At 41.0% G+C, this 16,610-nt stretch overlaps 1 protein-coding gene across 1 annotated transcript in view; it reads left to right on the forward strand.

Annotated features, from left to right (window-relative positions):
* LOC308201103 (uncharacterized protein) overlaps positions 1-16,610 on the forward strand; it is a 110,152-nt gene that overhangs the window by 61,180 nt on the left and 32,362 nt on the right. Inside the window, exons 21-23 of the mRNA XM_080607897.1 lie at positions 4,896-5,034; positions 9,214-15,450; positions 15,898-15,993. The gene's annotated coding sequence lies outside the window, so the exon portion shown is untranslated. The remainder of the gene's footprint in view (positions 1-4,895; positions 5,035-9,213; positions 15,451-15,897; positions 15,994-16,610) is intronic.

Consider the following 16,610-nt stretch of genomic DNA (forward strand, 5'->3'; position numbering starts at 1 on the left):
TTAGCATATTGACTCTATGGCTAAATTGCATCATAACCTAGAGGACCAGTGATACACCAAGATCTATCGCAGAAAGTACAAGACATAATCAATGTCACCAATCTGCTGCAATATTTTTATATATAGTATTTGTCAGAAAAATATGTGCAAAGGCACTAAAAAAACAAAGTCCATACATGGACAATTTACAAACAGGAGAAAGGGCTAAATTTGCCACTGTTTGCTCTGAATAGCTTACCCAGATTACAGGCCAATTTTGTTTCAGACAGAAGTATTTTCCATAACAGAGTCTGCTAAAGTCAAAAGAGTACTATTCCTTTGGCTGCAGGATGGGCTCATGGGCTGGGTTGTATTTTGGGATTGGCAGCTCTGACCATCTCCCTTTAACCCATTTCACCACAGTTTGACTGGGACTTGACTAAGCACTTAATATTCTGTGATTGCCTTGATCCTGGACTTCTACTTCTAAACCTAATGCAACGTCATTAATATATAGCAAGAAAAAGCTGCCCCTGATAACCAAGAAATATTGCATTAAGTAGGCAGACTGGGAAATAAATATGCAGAATCAGCCTAATGAAATAACTTGCCTTTGGTTGCAAGAACCTTCATCGTTCTTAAGAAGATTTAAAGCTAATCTGACTTGGAGCTGTTTCAGTCCAATTATTTTTCAGGAATTTTTTGGGGCTTTATTTTCCTTTTCAGTACCATTATTTAGTCTTGACAGTTTTTATTTTGTTAATTTTTTGCATATTGAGTAAATGGGAAATAAGTTTACCACCATTTTTAAGGAGAAATGAAATGCCACGTAATCCAATTTTGATCAAAATTCATTTTTGCTTTCAGGGACAAACCAGTCTTTGCAGTTATCTCCACATGCACAGAGTTGATAATAAAGCAAAGTAAAGCTCACATTCTTTTCCCAATGAGAGAAAATTGCATGTGGTGGGAATGGGGCATTGTTTGGCTGAAGAACAATGTGCCATTCCTCCAGTGTGTGGCAAAGCAGGAGAATGACAAGAAGATGATTTCTCCCTGTGCTTCCACTTCTGTTTCTCAAATGTTTACACGCTCAAAGTAAGCCTTTTTTTCCCACCTCTGGCTGGGTGGTTCTCTTCCCTGGAAACCTTTCTGTCTCTCTCTCCATATGCCTTGTGTTCAAAGAAGATAGCTCGATACCGCAGCACCTTTTCCAAAGGCAGCCTTGAGAAAGAGAGACAGATTCATCTGTCTTCACAGACCTGTTTTACAGCTCCTCTGCCTTCCATTTCAGTATCCATTGTCATTTGGTTTTGTGGAAAAAAAAAAGCCACAATGCATCACAAAAATACAATCCTTTTCAAAACAGTGACTGTACAAACAAGCCTTGTATGTGTTACATGGTGCATAAAGGTGTTTTCCTTCCTTCCTTTCCTTCCTTTCCTTCCTTTCTTTCCTTTCCTTCCTTTCCTTCCTTTCCTTCTCTCTCTCTTTCTCTCTCTCTCTCTTTCCTTTTTCATTATTATTATTGTTGTTGTTATTATTATTATGATGATGATGATGCTGGCTTCAGTGATTCCTGTTAAGTTCCTAACTTGTTCACCTGGTATGGTATTCACCTTTGCCCTGGAGAACCAATACCTAAAGGAGGCATTGCGTTTCTCTTGTGCAACATCAGCAAAATTGGTGGTTTTGAAACAGTTCTTTGTAATCAAGCAAAGCCACTCCATTCCTCCTATAAATGCCCTTCTTCCTTCCCACTACTCATTTGCTCGCCAGCTGCTCTGAACTATGGGGCAGTCTTTTCTCCATGTTCATTCTTCTCTGACATCAGTTTACTTCTTCATGTTCTCAGAGGTCCTTTGTGTGTATATATATACCTTTTGTCTTGCAATGGCTATATACTGATGTTGCTTCAGGTAGGTAAGCAGTGGAGAGAAAATAAATGGTTTGAGGAACTCTGGGAACAATGCTGGGAGTTGTAAGTGAGGGGACAGGCAGTAGAGAACAAGAATATAGGGGAATGGGGATTTGGGCCTGTAAAAATCTTTGATCTTCACTTTCGTACTAGTGGAAAACATAGCTTTTAGTGAACTTCCTTTTATCTTCAAATAAAACTAGTCATTCAAAGATAGCTGTGTCAAATACTCATTCACATACCAATACTGACAGCTTTTTCTTCTCCACGTTAAGGTTAGTTTAAAGATGTCTTATGGTTACATACATGTGATTCAGAACCGATAGCATTTACACAAGCTCTGCTGCTGGAGAGGATTCCCCGATCTCTGAAATTTTAAGAACAAGTTCCCCCCATGCTGTTGTTCAAATAGTGAAAAAAAAATATTTCAAAAGCAACACGTACAGGAATACTTGTGGACTTTATTCACCTAGGTTTGTCTACCTGCATTCATATGGACATCTCCCAGAAATGTGCCTAGCGTTAGCCATTGTCCCCACCAAAAAAGGCCAATAAGATTTATATTATAAGTAAGTGGCCACAATGGGCATATATTAACTGTAAGTATGCAGCATCCCTGTTTCCTTAGAAAGGTTCACAGTTGGACCCTTCAAATTAGACAAACAGAAAGCACGAACAGTTGGTGTAGTCCATAACTCAGCTGCTGAAAAAGAGGAGACTGAATCTAATTGTTTTGTTCCTGGTTTCTTTCTCTCTAACCTATAGAACTATAAAACTATATGAAAAGATATTGGGTATATGAATGAAGCCAGATGCATTGTATCCTGGCATTATCCTCCACGATATGAAAGCACTTGGAAGCCCTGCTGAATTGTTTTTAGATCCCCCCCCTTGAGGTATGGTGCAACCAGATTTATGTTGCATCGTGAGCTGATACCAGGGTTAAGAGTAGACTTTGGATTTCCAAGCTTCCCGCTAAAGTACATTTCTACTGTATTTCACCTCTGTTTTAAAGGGCTTCAGCAGTTTAGAAAAATAAGGACTGCTATCCGTTGGTTCAAGAGAAGGCAATGCAAAGGGCATTTTTCTAGACTGAGGCAGAGCATTGAATATCAAGTAGATTTATTCAACCAAAAGAGCTTTTTTCCCAGGCATCTGTCACTGTATCACCCATCCATGTGAACCACTTGGGATTCTGAGCCCACATAATTCTGTGAAAAAAGTAGAAATGGAACAATTCACTCCTGTGTGTGGCTGGGCTGTTCTCTGAGATGAGCTTGGCCACACACCTGAGTCTGTGTTGTCACATAAAGTAAGCATTAGATGGGAGGATCAGTTGTTTAATAATCATCTTGACATTATTTGCAACTGCCAATTGTCCCCAAAGGAGGAAGCTGAGAGAGGTAATGCATCGGTATGGGATATTATGAAATGGATCTCTATGGTACTCTCCCAAGACAGATAGCAAATGTCTTCTTTTCCACAGTGGCAGGAAGCACCCATGCTTGTAACTAAAACCATGAACTTTTTATACAGGCTGTGTTGCCTTTTCAAGTTACCCTTATTTTCGTTTACTTCTCATTAGTTACCTCCTTGTTTGTATCTATTCTCCTTGAGATCTTGCAGTTTCTTGACTCTTCACCCCTTCTATTTTCCTCACCATCTAACCTTAGAGCATTCTTCTTTCTTTCTCTCTCAAAATCTGCCTTCTGGTATTTTCCATGAATCCATCTGCATTGAATTATTTATAGTTACAATAAAGTCCGCTTTTGTCTAATGTTTATTTTCTTTAATAACAAGAAACATGGGGAAAATGTTCCAAAGAACCGAAAAAGGACTTGACTTTTCCTGGACGCTAGGCAACGGTAGCCAAAAAGTACAAAACAAGCGGTAGGATGTTCGTAAGATGCCTTCTAAAAATAATAATACTTAGTAGCTTGGTATCTAATGTGCTTTTTGCCTTCATTATATTTCTCAAGTCTGAGCCTTGGTTATAATGTTGTCATGTCACTCCAAAGGCCCTAATAGACAAGGAGTTACTGTAGAGGCAACCAGGGACAATAAGCAGATGGATATGGCTGATGGGGCCAGGTCTCTGCTACCTTCTCATTGTCCTAGGTGTTTTATATAGGTCATGGAAGTCACTTATGCTGGTCATTCCTGGCCAACGGGTTTATCTTGTGTCTGGGAGAAATTAGAGCAAACAATATATCTTACTTAATGAGTCATTGCTAGTCCTTTGTTACCTTTTATTGCTTGTTTGAATTTTCTTTTCATTATGATTTAAGGGCTTTTCCCATCTCCTTTTCAAGTGGAAGGTTTATGTTGTTCATTTGCTTCTTTCTTCCCTTCAATTATGCGAGTCATGCAAGCATTTCCCCTTGAACACTTTCCAGCATCTCCCACCCCATACCTCTCCCCTCCATGTCCTCCCCCTCATTTACACAGCTCCATTCTCCTCTGTGTTTCCTGCACTGCCTACAGTAATTGCACTTAGCATGGATGCCGTGGGGGAGGGAATATGGAAAGGGAGATGGTAAAGAAAGGACTTCTGAGCGATCTGGGTGAGTTAAAACTGGACATTCCTCTGCACATATTAAAGATTGAAGATGTGAAATAAGCAGCGGAAGGAAAGGAAGAGAATAAGTCAAAGTCCAGGTCTGGGATGACAAGAGTCATTCCCAGCATGGAGGCAGCTGGATCTTGTCTCTCCAGAGGGAGCAAGGAGGGACCTGGAAGCTACAGAGATGGGATCCCAGAAGATGTGGTCCTTGCTCTCCACTCCACCCACATGAAGCAAAAGCCAGAGGGTAAGGCTTACTGAGCCCTCCTTACCACTTCTTCTGGCAAAAAGGTTGTTCGGGGTGGTTGTTCAGATGCAGGGATGGTTTATTTTTTCTCTCACTCATTCTGTTTCCTTTTCTGTTCCATATCCCTTGACCACTTGTTTTATTGCAATTTCTTGTCTAAAAAAATGTCTTAACTGCTTCTGTTCCAGCTCCAGTGTCTAAACCACAGGAAAAGTAAGATTCTGGCACCACAGAAGCAGTGTCCTCCAAACTTTGGGGCTGTATCTACAGGCTGGGGATGAAATCTGCCTCCAGGACTTGCAGTGACCTAACCCTGTGCTCCCCAAGGTACGTTATGGCTGTGAACACCACCCCTCTTTCTCAGAGCTGCTTTTAAGTGTTTGCCTCAGAAAGAACAAACACATGCCATCAAACAGCCTAACTAACAAACAAGCCTTCAGAGACCGGCAGTTCCCCAAATTAGCCCTCAAAACTCTCTGAAAATTCACTCATTTGGATTAAAAGCTATCTGGATGCAGAACACTTGAGTTAGAGGAGCTGCACATCTGTGGCAGGTACCTACTTATTTGTTTGTTTTTCATTCTCACACTCACCTACGTTAGCTGATCTCTAGCTATCAAATTGTGATGGAGCAAAGGTAATAAAATGGCTGTAGGACAGAAAATCCTGCCTGAAGTTCTCCCATGGCTCAGCCAGACCTAGAAGATGCACAATTCAATTAAAAGAAATACAAAGTTTTTCTCTCTTCATCTTGCTGCTTTTTCTGTCTCTTCTGTGTATTTCATATATCCATATATATATATAAATAAATACCCACGCACGCGCATACGCACATACACGCACAAACCCACCCCTCCCCTTTCCAATCCTTCCTTTAAGGTTTAATTTAACAATAACATTTGCGATCGGGGTCCTGAGCATCTCAAGGGCATTGCGCTTGAAATTGCACACACTCCGCACCATTTATCATAGCCTGACATGTGTCATGTTCCAGACTGCAGCTCCAAGAGGTTACAGCTCACGACTGCTCCTTTGTTGATCAGCTGCCGAGACAACTGAGGCACCTTTCTTTCTTTTTTTCTTTCTTTCTTTCCTTTTTTTTTTTTTTTTTTTTATTATTAAAGCTGCACTGTCCTCTTTTCAAAGGGTTCATTTTGACACAATAGAGAAAGCAAATGAATCCTTCTCCGCTCTCTGCAGTCTCCCCACCCAATCTTTGTCAGCACCAATTCGGATCCTATTTACCATCGGTTTGATAGGCTAGCCTGTGCTGGTTAATATTACTGCTTAGTATTAACTGTGAGATGGATAAACTCTTTTCAAGTTAGGTCTCTGCTTCAGGAGAAGAACAGGGTGCTGTTAACTGCTAAGGATAACAGGGACAACGGTAAGGGAGCCCTCAAATGTTTTCTGGTGGCAAAATCCAGGCAAGATTTTGCCAAGCCAGTGAGCTTCTTCCATTGCTGAACTTCAGCCCTGCAACTTCGGGATAATGAATTTTCCCTCCTCCGCAGTTTCTGACTCGATTACTCCATCCCTTCTCCTTTACTTCCTTGGTGTCTTGCAGAGCTCTTGCTGCCTGCAGAGCACCTGAGACCTGCGTGTATCTTTGCAGAAATGATGCCTACAGCAATTCAAGGAACCAGGCTGTTCATAAAGCATATTGACAAGAGCTACTGAATTGTGCTCATAAATCACTTGTAGATTGTACTTCTGCCAGTCTTCATCCTTCCAATCAGCATTCGTACAGGGTATGGGTACAGGTGTCATCACAACTTAATGGGTAAGGGATGCAAAATGCTATCGAAAGAAAGAAATGGGGTTGGCATACTTGTCTAGGATATGAACAAAAGCAGACTTTGCTTCATATTTTTCTGTTTTCTAGAGGAAGTAGGTATGTCAGGTGAGCTAGTCATTTCTTTTGTAATAATTTAAAAATCAAGGCAATTTTAAAGCAAGAAATGCTGAGCTGGAGCTGATTTCCACATTTCCTCTCCCTGTTTTCAAGTTCATGTCTGTCCTGGAAGACTCAGAGCCTGAATGTTCAGGTCCCAAAGCCTGGCTGTGTTTTGGAATGATATTTGATCCTTCAGATTCCTATTCCCCTCTGAGCTCTAAATCATGCGATGTTCATCACCACCTGTTAGCATCAAGCACAGCCTCTGCAGACACAGTTGGGGTTGCCTTACTTTCTCTCCCTCTCTCAGCTCTTGTTGATGGATATTTTCAGAGGTTTCCTTGGCTTTAGAGGCTTTTGATTAATCAGAAGTGCCAGATGGGAAGGCTCAACTACTACCACCACATTTGTGTCACACGCCTATTAGAGTCACAAATGGAGGTTTGGTGTTCTTTTGCTCCTTGCTGGCAAGATTTGGCACTCCATCCTTCACTGTATGTTGCTCACAGCCACCCATCGTGACCCTCTTTGCCTTCCAGATCAGCACAGGCCTCTTTTACAGACCCAAACTGCACTTTGCTGTGTGAAGCTGGCTCTTTTTGTCCCCCCTTCTCTAGTTTTACGGCCGTAGCTGGGTAGCTCCATGCTCACAACACCCTTCCTGATTCCACAAGGAGCCGGCTCCCCTTGCATCACCTTCCTGACCTTGACTCCTGCTTGATCCCTTCCCTCCCCCTCTGCCAGTGCTGGGGCACCTGCGGGGCCCTGCAGGGATGATGTAGTGCCACCAGCTGGGACTCAAGACGACGGCAGGGCTCCGCCAACTTTCAGTCACATAACTCTCCCTGTCCCGGGGCACATGGCCACCTGCACGGTCTTGCCTTCCCCCACGTTGAAGGATGGGAAAGGATTTGCAAAAGCAGGAGAAAGCGTGGAGGAAAGCCATGAGTAAAGGGAGAGACCACCATAAATGCTGCTGCCTCATCAGTCTGCCAGCTTCAGCAAGTGCCGGGTGTTGGCGCTGCTCCTCTGCCCCCAAGCAGAGAAGCAGCTTTATGCTGCTGGGCTGCATGGTCTTGAGCGAATATAATGGCTCCCCACAACTCCTAGTGAGACTTACTGAGGATATTTAAGAGGGCTGGAGCCACATTATTTATGGAGAGGCTGTGCCCTGGGTGTGCCTGTGCCTCACTCTCTTTTTAGGACAGCTGTTCCCATGAAAGCTGCTACGGTGTTTTAATTCCTTGCTCCAGAAAGCACAGGGACCGGTCTGGCCCCCAGCAGTTTTAAATGGAAGATAAATAATTTTAAAAGTATTCTGTGGACTTGTAGGGAGGCTGCAGGAAGAAAGAAAAAAGAACATATTTTATTGTCAAGCTCCACCCCCCCCCCCCCCAAAAAATAAAAAAACCCTTCAGCTCCCCCACCTCTGACAAGAGAGATTCTCACCATAGATATTGCTCAGGAATGAGTTTCCTTTGGGCAGGGATACACAGATACTCTGAGCACAACAGAAACATGACAAGGAAGGCAGCTCACACAGCAGTCAGGCAAGCGGTCAGTCCTCTGAATATCTCAACCATGCAGTAGCACTATGGGTGGATTCAGAATTGGCTGAACATCCTGGTCTCCCTCTGGAAGGAAATATGGCTACAGCAGCCTCTATTTATTGGGATGGCATTGGGGGAGGCTGGAAGTTAATTGGCTCCTCGGATATGAAGAATAAAAGTAACCTTGGGTCCCTCTGCTAATAAGAAAAGGAGATAACCACTGAGCCCAGCAACATATAAATAAGAGGAGAACCAATAATGACTTAAAAAAAGTATTTAAATGCAATCAGGCAGAGCTGTTTGAGATATCAGAGGAAAGAATAATGACATGTGTACAGTAGACACAATGTAGATTACAATTTATAACAGGATACAGGATGGAGCCAGCACTTGATTAGGGGACCATGTTACAAATTTTTCAGCATATGTCCTCTGTTTTTCTTTGCCTTGGCATAGAGAGCTGGGCACTGATGGTAAGTAAATCAGATTGTCAGAAAATGCCCATGTTGATGAGATTTGCAGGATCCAAAGAAATTAACTTGACTTGTATTTTAGACAATTCTGCCATATCCATTCCTTGCCCAGAGCTGTCAACTGGAAAAGAGTTGTGCCTGCTCACAGCTTTAATCAGAGATAAAAATTATCCCTAGTTCATGAATATGTTTATCATGAAGATATGTCAGTGGCAGACAATAGATTCTCAGCACAGTTCTGCATGTCTTCCACTAAAACATGTCATATACTGAAGTGTCTTGTTCTCTGAACAGCACCCTCATACTCAACACATTGCCCAGCTCATGCCCAGACACACGCAGAGCCTGAGAAAGGGGAAGTCCTCCAGGATGAAACACAAGGAGCTTCTGTTGATGAGCCTGTAGGACCTTAAAGCTCCCTGGGTATCTGCTTGCAGTGCCTTTGCTGCATACAAACTGTTCACCTGCTTACCAGGGATGAAGTCGGGAAGGAATTTTTCCCTCCATCTGATCACAAGGGCTGCCGGGGCTTCTTTTATCTTCTTCCATGGTTTAAGGCTCAGTTTTCCCCTGGATGTGTTCGCAGAAGCGTTCCCTGCAGTTGTTGGGACCTGAGATGTCGGCATGGCTCTTGACCACTCCTGTGGTAAGTAGTGCTTCCAGTGGGGTGGGGGAGGCTGCGATGTGTCATTTCCTACGGATAGTCAGGCTATGACAAAAAGAAGTGCTCTCCATGGTTTGAGTAATCCTTTCCACTTCTAAATGTCTTTTCCATGCCAGCCTGGTAACCTCCCAATCCTTGGAGTATCCTAAATTAAAGAAACCAACACCAGAAAAAACAACAAAATCAGGAATGCAACTGGCAGGGTAGCAAAGCCGAGTAAATGGTTGATAAGGGATGTTTATGTGTTGCAGTGTGTTATTTTGGCTGCTCTGCTTGTCAAAAATCCCCCTAGAAAACAGAGAGAGCACAAGCAGCTAAATGAAGGCTTCTTGCGGGGCAAGGGCTGGCTGGCTGGCAACGTGTGTGCGTATGGCGTGGGTATAGTTTTGTGCATACAGTGAGGAGGAGGGAAGCTTGTCGTTGTGTTTTCTTTTCTAGACAGTCATAAACACCTCTGTTTATTTCCAGCATGCCATCTATATTCAAAATTAGCATAAGCTGATGATGTTAATTGATTTATATGCATGCAGGCAGTGCTTTATCAAAGGTAGAGGGACATAAGGTCGTTCCCCTAAGGGCCTCCAGGGAGCAAGTACCCATCTGAGATAATATTGAGATTGGCATAGTTGGGTATATAACTGCTTCCAAGTATGGAGAAATTGAGTTCTTTGTCATTAGCAAAACAAAAATAAAATAATATTTTTTTTCCTATTAATATTTTAATTCTCCTTTTAATAAATGCTGCCCTCGTTGAGGTCTAGGAAAGTGCCCTCCAGGTCCACCGGGGGGTGGCACAGGCTGCAGCTGGCAGGCTGGCAGCCTTCCCAGAGAACGAGAAAGTCATGTCACAGTGGCCAGCTGAGCAAGGCACTAGAAATTTTATTCCCTTCAGGTCACTCTACCACAGCCATCGTGGAAGTGTCAGGGTGCTTCCTTAGAGGAGGCCAGCGATGACATCTAGACAGTGAGTAAAAAACAGAAAGTTCTCTACCTTCTAAAGAATTTCATGAAAATATTATTTCATTTCTATCCCCTAGAGCTGTACCAAGAGCAGAGCCTCAGCTTGCAAGTTTCAAAGGACAGAAAATATTTCTCATCTTACACTGCCACCACCTTAGAAAGGGAGGGAAGGAGAGGAAACAGTCTCAAATATACTGTGGTCATCAAAATATCTCACTATTCCAATTGGTTTTCATCACCTGTTTTAAAAACTTAATTTTTGCTAAGCATGAATATGGGATAATCCGAGTTGACAGTTATTACTATTATTTTTTTTTTCCCCTAAGCCTGGGGATCTAGAAGAGAAATCTATCTCAAAAAAGAATCTTACTCTTGTAGGCAAACATCCCCTGCCTGGCAAATTGGGAATTTTGCCTTCCTTAATGGGAGCTGCACTATCTGATTGCTGCCTGATGAAGTAGTAGCTCGGTGAGGCCACCTCTATGCCGAACAACCCCGTACATCAGAGGCCATCCGTTTGAATTCAATGGCTTTACTGGTGCTAAGAGAGGATATTGGAAACCTGGTCTTAAATCACACTTTTCAGGTACTAAGTGGCAATGAATGGAAGAGAAAAGGAAGCAGGAAGCTTATAGGATTTAAGGAGTTTCTTTTGAAAAAGGAATCTACCCCACTGCTGATGGCCAGATGCTCATGTGTGTGTGGAGATGTGCAAATAAAAGCAGGGTGTAAAGCTGTTAGCGGTGGTTCACAGCAACAGACTAGCTCCTGTCAAGGAAAAGCAGGTTAGGTAAACTTTTCAGGTGTTTGGAGGTGAATCTTTTCATTTGTGCACAGCCCTCATTTGACCCAACTATTTCACATCATTACCAATTGCTTTGTTCGTACGTATCAAACTTCCTTCTTGTGCTTTATTGGTTTCTGCTCTCACTGACCTCTTCCAGCAGTTTACTTTCTAACATCCTGAAAGCTTCATCATGTCTGTTCAGTGCACCTCACCTAGGGCTGAGATTAAAAGTTAAAAAAGAGAAAGAGTGAACACAACAGGAGAAAAAACAGAAGAGCTTTTGGCAGCAGCCTGGTGACACACTGGAGTAAGTGAAATGGGATGGGTAACCACCTGGAATAATGGCAGGGGGAAAAAAAAAAGGAGAGAGAAGAAGCTCAGAGGATTGGCTCAAAGAGCAGGGCCTGTGTGAGAGCATTAGTTGAAATAGCAAGCTGAGCAGCCCCCAGGAATGGAGAAAGCAGAAAGTGTATCATCTCGGCTCTCTGTTACAAAGAGAGATGCTGAGAGCAATTAAAATAGAATATGGGCTCATTTGAATCACAACACCAAGCCCAGATTCCTTGTATCCTCTCCCAGAATAAAACTAAAGTGCAAGATGAGTCACAAGGATATCTAAAATGAGGGGAGGGAGGAGAGAAGGTAGATATCAAAGAGGGGAGAGCAGATCACGTCTGACCCCAGTTGCCGGACATTTTGCTATAGCACAATGGCCTACGAGGGACAGAAAGGAGGTGAGGGGATATCAGCCTGGCCAAATTTCACGCAGGCTGAGCCCAGAATCTTCCGCCTCTTCTGTTCTGGGAACTCACAGCAGGGTTATGTTTGGGCTGCCTAAACAGAGCATTGCTGCCATTGGTGGAGGATAAACATTTTAATCAGCATAGAGGGAGTAAGATTTGGGAGTCTGTCTCTGCTTTCAATGGGAGTGACAATGGAAACATTCAGTGCTTTTGCCAGGAAACATCTTAAGATTTATTTGGTGTCAAAAAAAAATAAAATTTCTTTGACAAAATAGAACTTTTTTTTTTTTTTTTTTTTTAATTCTCTACTATGTAGTAGAAAATTAAAGTGCAAAGACAAATATTGTGTCCCCTCAAAAAGCTGGCCTGGATTCTCTAACACAGTCAGAATCTTTCTTTCAGTTTTCCTCCAAAATGTATTTCTGACAAAATTAGTTTTTTGTTATGAGTGTTTCTATGTTGAAACTATATAACTTGCAGTTGGTATACATGTGACTATATCTAACACACTGAGAAACCCGACCTGCAGGTGTTTGTCTCTCAGGTTATCCTTTAAATTGCAAAATTCAGTCTTTGCTTTAGGTTTACAGTACCAAGAAATGTCATAAAGTTCAGTGATGCTTGGATTGGGACTTTTGATTTTGACACATCACAGCAAAACACTGGGAGGTCATGTTAAAGGAGAAGGAATTTGAGGAAAGAGCATCAGGAAGTCTATTTTGTAATGACAATAAAAATTATGTGGCTGCCACTGCAACTACATGAAGTCTCTTAGTAAAAGGCGCTATACAAATTTCAAAATAGAACTTTTGGTTTGGGGAAAAAAAATGCATTTGGCCTGAACTCTTTTTTAAAGAACTATATGATTTTTTTTCTTTTCTGTGTACATACTGCTTATTTTATAATGCTAATGAAGAATTAAATTGCTACATCTTCAGACTAATGACCCTTTTCAAGACTATTTTAACAATGCCTTCACAGCCTTTCCAAATCACTGCTCTGCATTTAGGAGACAGAGGGAAGTTTAGATTCCATGTCTGCCTTTAGTCTTTCTGCCAACTGTAGATTTGAGAAATGCAATGCCATGTCCCAGGGTACATAAAGCTTCGCTTTGGCGTCCTTGACATCTTTGGTCCTTGTTGTGGCTATCTCATAATTCATGCAAGTGATGCCATACAACTGTAAGTTTTTCATGAGGTCATAAAACTGATTTATAGAGGTTTTTCCCATAATCTCCAGGCAAATTAAAGAAGGCTGATGGAGCTATGCAACTCACTGTTGCCTCAACAATGGTTTCATTCAGAAATGACACTGAATAAGATTGAGGTATTAAGATAGCAAGAATGTCCTTAAGAAGTCTTGTCTGTCTGTAAAAAATGGGGTGCCTAAAAACCAAGAAGGGTTGTTTCTTCTATACATTTTGTTGATTTTACCCATGGCATCTACCATAAGATTAGTCAGACATTTTCTTCCTTTGCTTTCTGCTTCCAAATGCGAAAGTCTGATTAATCCACTGCAGATCTCTACTTGGTAAAATAATATGAGTTTGCAATTCTTTCCTTCTGATATATTTGAAGTTAAAGATTATCTTTCCTTCAGTCAGCATATTATATTGACTTTTGACTTTTAGAATAATTTCACATTAATAGACTAAATTCTATATGTATGTATATATACGCATAGACTATATATATGCATATACATAAATGTGTAGATACGTATGTATATCAATATATGTAAAATTTTGTAGAAAAAAATATTATTGCAAAACACAAACATCAAGCTACTGCATTTCCAAGCTGCTTAAAGTGGACATTTCAGAACTGTAGTAACTTTATACTTCCATCTTTACTTCTGAAGCTGTACGTAAAGTGCTTGCATTTTGACAGAACTATATAGTCCAAATAAGCTCTCAATAAACTGCCTCCAACTTCAATATATGCCCTGTGTCAGACTTGGAGAAAGCTTGGATGTAGTTCCAACCTCCGTGGCTGGGGCTGAGTGCCAATTACACAGTAGCCAATGGTCTATACCTCTCTTTTTTTTTTTTTTTGCTTCTGAGAATCTCTCTTTTCTAGCTAAAATGTTCGGGAGAACTTGCAAATTATTTGCTACTATTGCTCTGGAGTTGAAAATAACCTTAAAAACATTTCTCCATAGTAGCAGTCGAGGTGATTCTTCCATCCTTTCTTAAAAATGGTAGCATATCATTCCTATCTTTGCTCCTCAAACTCTCCCCAGAAGGTTTCTGAAGACCTTTTTGAGGTAGGTGATATCCTTTTTTGCTTTCTTTTACATTTGAATATTTCATCTCAAACTTCACAGGGAGACGACTATCTCCCAGCTGCATGAAACCAGCCAGGAGTGTTTTATATGTATGTTCTAAAGGATTTGATGCAATCTGTACTATGATTATATATAAATAAAGACAGAAATTCTTTTGAAAATCACCTTTTTATTGGAATGAGTGGGCCTCTTAGCGGAAAAAGACCATAAAGATCATACACAAACTGAGAAGGATCTAAAGGTGAGAAATTCAAGCACTTTAAACAGTATTTGAAACACAAACATTTAAACAAGACAGAGCACAGAAGACATCTTCCCTTCAGAAAATTAATTCTTAGAAGGACTCCTTGAGTGATTTAATAATGAAAATACTGGACAAAATTCTGATCTCATAGTTTTGTGAAATAGATGTAACTTGACAATATGAGTTTATTAAAAGGGTGATGGCATCAACTTTGTCATGTTCAGGTGGAGTGTGAACGGATTTAGGTAAATAAATAAAAGACAGCTTCTTTGACACACACAACAAAACTGTATTTCAAGGCAATGCCGGCTCATGGCCAGTGTACTACAACAGGATAGTAAAAGAAAACAATGAAATCATTAGGTACTGTGGCCTTGCATTTTATTTTTGGTTCATGTATTATTATTACTATTATTATTATTGTTCTATTGTTAATTCTTGTAATTTTCTCATGGCATTCCTTAAAACCTCATCTGTTAGAATCATGGGATCATTGGGAGAATTTTAATTATTTATTTTTATATAATACCCTAGATTTTTTAGTTGTAGAAAGAAGCTCAAAACTATATTTTGAGTGCAACTTGCAAACTAAAAGGAGGCACATAAAAAGACACCTATATAAGGCCTGCTATAAAATACAAAATTTACAAAAGAAAAAAAAATACGTGTGTGAAACACAGAAGCTGCCCTAAAGATCCCAGCACTTAATTTAAATGTTCCCAGTGCCAGTAATTAGAATGAGCCTGGCATTCCTTGTTACCCTGTGAAATTACCTGCAAGGCCTTTTCATATTGTTTTCATGCCACTACTTTCATGCTCAGTAGAGCACTAAGAGTCAATGATGGGCAGCTCTCGTGTTAGTCTGTGAGTCACGGAGTATCCTCCTTTGGCCACTCTTGAAAATCCTCAAGGTGTTTAATGATAATTCCTACAGACTTTTGAAATGGAGAATTCTCCTTTTTCTGCCTGCTCCTCGGTACCTACAAGGCCCATTTTCTCTGCATGCAAGCACGCTGTTTCAAAAAAATATACTTTTTTTTTTTTTTCTTCAGTACCCTCTGTAATATACTCCTCAACAGAAGCTATGGATGAAGCTATGGATTTGGCCTTCTAGACCAAAGGCATTCCAGCTTTGAAAAGTGAGTGCACTGCCGTTTCCCCTCCATTTTTTTCTATGGTGCTGACTATATGTGCGGCCATCCATAAGGGTGTTGAGATACCCTGGAGAGTGAAGGGCTGTTGTTATTTTTCATTATTATATACTTCACTTTGTAATAAATGAGATCCACGGCATATGAATATTGGTCTTTTAGATCATCATATCATGAAGCACAAGGAATCTTATGTGCCTCAAAGCTAAATAAAATAAGGTAAGTAAGCCCAAGAAAAATAGTCTGGTGAGGCAGTAGAGTGTTCAGGACTGTGCAGTGCATCCTGTCTGACTGAGAATTACGTTAGGACTTAGGGAACTAGAGAACAATTACTTTTAAAGCTAAAGCATTGCCTGTATCTATAACTCATCTCTATATACATAGGTTTTCTTCCATAACATAAATGTATAGACTTATATTTCCATTGTCTTGCAGATGTCTTTGGGATAACAGAGAACAGCAAACAACTTGTGATCCAAAAGGAAATAGCAGCACTAGCAACAAGACTGGCATTCAGCACTGGCGGTGATGGTGAGTGTTGAGTGTCTATCTAGAGCAGATTGGATCAGATGTGGTATTTTAAAACCAAGCTTATAACAGATCTGGATTTTGAGAAACATCCATGGACACGCAGATAGGATATCTGTCTGTCTGCATCACCGTGCAGGAGGGTTGGATGGTCCTGCTGAGGCCCTAAAGTGAATTTCCAACCCTGGTTGGCATTTTGACCAATAATCCAGGGATGAGAACTATTGAACACCTAATCAGTGCTAAGAAAGTTATGGATATCTATTCCCAGAACAGCAGTTAAGCTCCAGGAGAAATATATTGTTATTTCCACTGCTCAATGATGCTTTGGTACCTCCTGCCTTTGCACAGTGATCTGATTTTTGGAAGCACTAACAGCCAGTCCTAAGGCTGGGCTGATTTTGTGTATGCAGACAAGTGCCAGCAAGAGCCTCCAGAATGCCAAAACTTGGTTTTGAAAAACCACACTCAGAACCACAAATCATCCCAAAGAAAAGGAATTAAGAAAACATATCTAGCATCTCAAAATGCTACCGTTATGTCCAGAGTGAGATGTTTAACCTCTTACAATTTAAGCTACAGGAGACAGGCCTGAAACATTTCATTTTGATTTTTTGGTT

The sequence above is a fragment of the Anser brachyrhynchus genome (assembly GCF_964034855.1).
Source record: "Anser brachyrhynchus genome assembly, chromosome: 11".
Lineage (NCBI taxonomy): Eukaryota > Metazoa > Chordata > Aves > Anseriformes > Anatidae > Anser > Anser brachyrhynchus.